Source organism: Orycteropus afer, unplaced genomic scaffold (genome assembly GCF_000298275.1).
Source record: "Orycteropus afer afer isolate SDZICR_OR568_19922 unplaced genomic scaffold, OryAfe1.0 scaffold00046, whole genome shotgun sequence".
Lineage (NCBI taxonomy): Eukaryota > Metazoa > Chordata > Mammalia > Tubulidentata > Orycteropodidae > Orycteropus > Orycteropus afer.
The window spans coordinates 5,094,226-5,101,028 of record NW_006921633.1 but is presented as its reverse complement, the minus strand read 5'-3'; positions in this window follow the sequence as shown (position 1 = coordinate 5,101,028).

The following is a 6,803-nucleotide window of genomic DNA, read 5'->3' as shown; positions in this document are numbered from 1 at the left end:
CCTCCTCCTTGTTTTCCTTTTCTGTTGTTTTTCTTTTTTCCTCTTTTTTTTTTTTTTTTGTCTTTCCTTTTGTCCCTGCTCCCTGTCCATGGTCAGTAGCACCTGCACCTACCCTTCTGTGGACAGTAGTATGAATCTTTCCACAATGAGCCCAATGTTCCTGCTGTAGTTGTGTTTGGTAGCTAATAACTGCACTAGATTTTTTTTCTTCTTCTTCTTCTTCTTCTCCTTTCTTTTTTTCTTTCTTCTCAGTTCTTTCATCATCCCTCCTTAATTTTTTTCTTTTTTTTTTCTTTTTCTCCCACTTGCCTCCACCATTTCTTTCCTTTTCTTTCTTTTTTTTTTTTACCAGACAGGAGATTTTATTTAAAGAGGCGAAAGGGCACCTGCACCGAGGCAGGACAGAAGAAGAAGAAGAGGAAGAAGAATAAGAGGAAGAAGAAGAGGAAAAAGAGGAGGAAGAAGAGAGTGAGCAGGGGAGAGGGTGGTCTTATATAGACCTGGGGTTAGGAAGTTGTACGTCAGAGCTGGGGGAAGGGGTCTTAAGCTATCAGAAGCTATGTTTATGTTGCCTTTTAAAATTTGCGCCTTGCAGGAAGCTCAGTTTTGACTTCCTTTAACTGACTTATGACCTTGGGCAGGGCAGCAGGGAATGAAGAAGAATCTGGAAGAGACACTCAAGATGGCGTGGCATATCTCTAACATTCCCCCCTCTTTGGTTATTTTAAAAGAAAAAAAAGTGTCCACTTTTGTGGGAAAAAGGGGCAAAGGCCAATCTTCAGAGCTGCTTCCTGCTGGTGAGGGGCACGGCGTCTTTGGAAGTGGGGCCTTCCCTCTATCCATGGATGAGTTTGTCTCTTGTAGTGCCAAAACTAGTTTTCTTTTGCTTCAACTTCAGAGATGCTGTGTTGTTTTGCCTGGCTGGTGATTTGTAGTATGTAGAGGTCCTCAAAGAAGTGGCTTCTAAGGGTGTCGACTCCCAGGGGTTGGCGACACATGTTTGGCATCTGGTGTTCTGGGACCTGTAAGATAGGCTGGGTTCAATGATTAAGGGAGGGAAGCGAGAACAGGGAAACAGTGGAGCCTAGGTGGCCAAGGTATTTTATTAGTTGGGTGGTCTCTATGAGCACAAAGGAATGTCTTCCAGGTCTTTAGCTTGAAGGATCATTTGGTTTGCTGTCTGTCACAAAATTTGGGTAGATATCTGGCAGACTTGTGATTGAATGAAATGGAGAACACAGGGGGCAATGGTAGCAGTCAACATGATGGAGATTAGGGGGCCCAAGAATGGTAGGCACCAAGGTAGGGAGTCCGAAAAGAGGGAAGAAAAAGGTGGACCACTGTTAGTGGATTGATGTTGATCTATATCAGTTGCCTTCTCGATGAGTCTTTTGGCTGCATCTTGTACTATACCTGACTGATTTATATAGAAACATACTTCTCCCAGAAATAGGAAAAGACTTTCCTTTTCTGTTGTTAGTAAATCTAATCTTCTCCTGTTCTGAAGAGTGACTGCCACAAGGGAGATGAGTTGATCTTGCAAAGTCGTGATTGACTTAGCGATGTCTTTTAGGCTGTCAGACAGTTCTTTAGAAACTTGGTGGAAATAAGTCAGTTCCAACTGCAGTAGAGATACCTAGACCAATTAGTAGGAGTATCAGTTGAATTGCTCTGCGTTGTCTTATTCTAGTCACAACTGGTACAGGTAGGGGCTGGTCATCTAGAGCAATGTCAATGGCTGGGCTGAGATAGACTAGTGTGCAGGTTCCAGCCCAGTTGGTAGGGAGGCACAGGTAAGTAGAGTTACCACAGAGGAAAAAGACACCTTGAGTAGATATGAAAAATTGATTGTGGATACTGAAAAGGTGGGTGATTTTATTGTTTTTTGCCTCTGAGACTCCTAGATTTCCTGCCATGGCAGCACTAGTTAGTGGTTGGAAAGGTCCCCAAGAAGTGGATGGGTGTGCTCTAATTGTTTTATTTTCTCAATGGACAAAGAACCGTTTGGTGTCAACAAGGAGCCACTCAGAGGAAAGGTTGGTGGAGGATATGAGAAGGAATTCAGTAACGAGAGGGGGTGTGTTTGTTACATGGGGTCCATGGATGCATGGTCACACATGGACTATGTCGGCCGTTACAGGATCCTGAATTTTTGTTGAGAAGTCCCTAACTACTGATCTGTGGAGGGCCTGTAAATCTTACAGGCTTAATAAAAGGAGCATTTTGGGAACTACATAAGAAGCATGATCCATTGGAGGCTGCAGTTGTATAGTGAAGTTGCATAGTTTAGGTGAGAGATGTCCCAATGGGGGGCCTGTCATGTTGCGTTGGAAACAGAGTGGGGCCTAGAATGTAAGTAAGACATTGTGAGATATAGCTCCATGGATGGGTTTGGTAGTGGCCTTATATGTAGTTATATTGTTTAAGTAGCTTTTGAAGAGTTGAGCCATGTGGCCTGTTTGTGTATTTTTGGTATTTTGGTTTATAGGGAAGTCCATGATGGATTGTATGTCTAATTGTGACAGTGGAACCCCCTTTTCATATCGGGGATGATACATGAGATCAGTTGTGGCCCATATTATAGGTGGAGTGGGGACTGCTGTACAGTAGTTTGCAGATAAAGGGAAACAAAGCCAGCACTTGTTTGCCCAAGTGGTGTTGGATCATTGTATTAGGGAATATGTCAATTGAAGGGTCTGTCTCAGATAGTCTGGAAGTTGAGTTTTGTGGAGACTAGAGGGATCATATAAAGGAAAAGCTATGAGCCTAGTGATTATAGGTCCCTTAAACAAATCAAAGCAAGTAAGCGGAAGGAAATTAATCAGTAGATTATAGCGAGGAGACATCTTTGTCGGGTGGTACAGTCCTTTGGAGTTGTGGTAGCTAGGCCTAACCCAAGTATGAGGCCAAGTGCAATAATGCTAAGTGGTGTCAGTGAAGAGAGAGTTTGACAGTACATGAGGATTTAGGTAAGGAAAGTTAGTTGGTCCTAGGAAGCCCTTGTTGAGCAGGTCTGTAACAATTGGCAGTAACCCCAAAAGACTAGAGTGTGGCAAGGGATACTGAGCTTGGGCTGGAAATTGGGAAGGGTCTTTGAGAAGGATTTTAACAGGGGAGCACTTGGCTATCAAAGGTAAGTGGATGTCCCAGACTTTAGGGTCAACTAGGGTAGGGTCAATACACCATTGGGGGAAGGGGGGCTGGGAATGGACAGCCTGTGAAAGTAAAAGACAGAGGGAGGACGTTAGAGTGCTGGAGGGATCCAGAAGTGAAAATTGGATGGAAGTGCCAATTTTTAATAAAATGTCTCAACCCAGCAGGAGAACGGGACAGGAAGGGAAGACCAAAAAGGAATGCAAAAATGAAAAATTACCAATTGTACACGATAGGAGAGGAGTTTGTAGGGGGCAACGTGATTGACCTTCTATTTCAATAGAGGTCTGAGACAGGGAGGAGGGTCCACAGTACTCTCATAAAGCAGAAAAACTGGTGCCAGTGTTGATCAAAGAGGCGATCATCTTACCTGTCATGGTGAAGGTTACCCTGGGTTCCTGGGTGATCCGCGTTGGGCCAAACAAGCCAGGGCCTCCTCACAGGTCTTCTGCCATCAGACTGATAAGGTCGTTTGAGGGAGTGGGGGGGCAGCAACCCTACGGTGGGTGGACACCAGGAGGCAGTCAAAACCCTAATGTCCCTTTTGTTTGCATTTGGGGCAGAGCCTCATGGGAGGTTTGGGGTTTGGGCATTCACTAGCCCAGTGGCCTTGTTGATCACATTGGAAGCAGGGTCCCGGGGGGTTGGAGGGTCCCCCATTGGGGCATCGTGGCATGGTGGGATTGATGGCCTGTGCCAACAATTGGTATTTTTGTTTGGCTCTTATCTCATCTCAGCCATTATAGGCTTTAAATGCAATTGCAAGAGTTTCTGCCTGGGGAGTAAGGGGAACCCTTTCTAGTTTCTTTTTTTTTAGCTTAGACTTAAAATGTTGGGGTAGACTTAAGAAAAAAAAGTGTATCATAACTAGTCTCTGGCCATTGGCAGACTCCGGATCTAGATTAGTATATTGCCAGAGGCCTTCAATAAGTCTCTGAAGGAAGACGGATGGATTTTCATTTTTATCCTGAATAATTTCATTTAGGTTATCATAATTGACAGCCTTCATGGCTGCTTGGCATAGGCCATGGAGTAGGCAGCTAACCTACCTGTTTCTGGCATCGGTACCTGCCTGAGTATTGTAGTCCCATTTTGGGTCTCAATCGGGGACAGCATCTGCGCCTGCTGGGTGACGATTGTTTGTGAGGTGTTCTTGATCTGCATGGGCAGGCACAGGCCTGCTCCAGCACTCTTTTGTTCTCCTCAGGGGTAAGTGAATTGGTTAGGACAACAAAAATATCATGATAGGTTAGCTAGTATGATTGTGTCAGGAATTGAAACTGTTTGATAAAGGTTGTGGAGTCGGAAGTGAAAGATCCAAGCCTAGACTGAATGAGAGCCTGCTTAGTCATTGAAAAAGGGGTATGGACTTGAACAATTCCCTCAGCTCTGGCAACCTCTTGCAAGGGTGCCATCATGTGGGCAGACTGAGAGACTTCAGGGTCAGATGACTTATGGGCCTTGGAGCAAGTGATGGGTGGAGTCAGCGTGCAGGGAGGGGTGGAGGGAGGAGAAGGAGGAGGAGGGAAGGGAGTGGGAGGCTCTTGTGGGCTTGGGGGAAATGAGTGAGGAACTAGAGCCTGGGGTGGAGCTACTTGTGGCTCTCCCCGATAAGGAGGAGGATCATCTGCTGGATTGAGATGGCCAATCGAGATGGCCGACAGACTCGAAGGGGAGGGGCGCTCGGGTGGAAAGAGATCGGGCTACTAGCAGTTTTTGGGGAAGGGATTGTTGATTAGCTAGTGAGCAGAGGGAAGGTTGACTATGGAGACAAGAAAAGCCTTGAATGTAGGGAATCGCCAACCATTTTCCTTGGCGCTCACAAAAGTTCTACAGGTTTCAAATTAGACCAGATTCCAGTGAGCCATTAGGCGGCCAAACGTTTTAGTTGTCCAATTCATATTGGGAACAAATTTGAGTGCACAAACGTATGAGATGCTTGGGCTTTAAATCTAAGCCTTTAAGGTTCCATAACAAACACCCCAGGGGAGAGTCTGTGAGTATAGAGGATCCAGAGCCCATGGTGACCAGAAGCAAGACAAAGCGCAGCACCTATAACTTAAGAAGTCTCTCAAGGTATTGATCATGCTCCCCAGCTTAGGACCTGGTCCTAAGTATGGAAGCCTAAGCTCCTCATGGAGGCATCCTACCATGGGGAGAGGGCTTAAAAATGGGGGCCACACCATCTTCTGAGGCGTCCCTGCAGTGGGTGGGGGCAGAATGGGCAAGTACCAGACTTGTCCCAGTGAGTCCGGTTTGTGCTCTGGAGTAGAGTCCTGTTTTTCTAGTCACCAGAACTTAGAATTCAGATACCCGAGCTGTCATTATAAGACTTACCCAGGCCGGGGCAAAGGTGATGATTTGCCAGTGTTGTTTGCTGGGAAGGCACCCAGGCACCCAGGGAAGATGGTTCGTGGGTGCTGGGGGGCAGGTCGGAGAGCCGGTGGAATGGGGGGTTCTGGACCCTCCGATGAGGAATCAGGGGCACCAGCAATTCCGCCTCTGACACCAATGTTAGAGCTCCATCAGCATTCAACGACCATGCCACACACCAGGGTACCCAACAGGAGATTTTATTGAAAGAGGTGAAAGGGTGCCTGCACCGAGGCAGGACAGAAGAAGAAGAAGAAGAGGAAGAAGAAGAGGAAAAAGAGGAGGAAGAAGAGTCTTTTCTTTCTTTTGACCTGCCTTAGTGAGTGAGTACCTTGCCCCCTATCACCTCTGCATTCAGTGGTGCCACCCTGACCCTCTGTATTCCATGATGTGAGCCACATATCTCGTGCACCTGTTTTGTGGCTGTTACTTGTGCCACATTTGTTTCTTTTCTTTGTGCTTGTTTGTTTTTCTTCTTTTTTTTAATTTTCTTTTTTCTTTCTTTTTACATCTCCCCATTTCCCTCCCCTCATTCTCTCTTTCTTTCTTTTTTTTTTCCTTTTCCCTTTCTGTATCCTCCTGCCCTCGCCTTTTTTTCTATCTTTCCCCAGTAATTGGGAGCCACTCACCCTACCCAATCATGCCCACTTACATCTACTGCTCCACCCTCTGGGTGAGTGGCACCACACATTCCAGCACTACTGAACTGATGACAGATGATAGCCAACATCTACCCAGCCTGCCCTCAGTTACTTTGCACAATGATCAATCAGACATATGTAGCCACATTCCAACACGTTATTAAATCTACCAATACACAGGTATTCCCGTCATCGTCTCTTGATGTTTTCTGCATCATTCAATATTTTGCCAATAGAATCTCTCACTATTGCAACTAGAGGCTTAAATTTTTTCTTCAATTTTTTCAGCTTGAGAAATTCTGAGCATGTTCTTCCCTTTTGGTTTTCTAACTCCAGGTCTTTGCACATTTCATTATAGTAATTGGTTTTGTCTGCTCGAGCTGCTCTTTGAAAACTTCTGTTCAGCTCATTTATCTTGTCATTTCTTACATTGACTTTAGCTATTCCCCACTCAAAGGCAAGTTTCACAGTCTCCTCTATCATCTATTTTGGTCTTCTCTTTTGTTGTCTTCTTAGTGACCTCTTGCTTTCTTCATGGATGATTTTTTTTTTTTTTTTTATTAGGATTTGGGTGAAGATTTACAGAGTAAATTCACTTTTCATACAGCAGTTCACATATACTTTGTCTCATGTCAT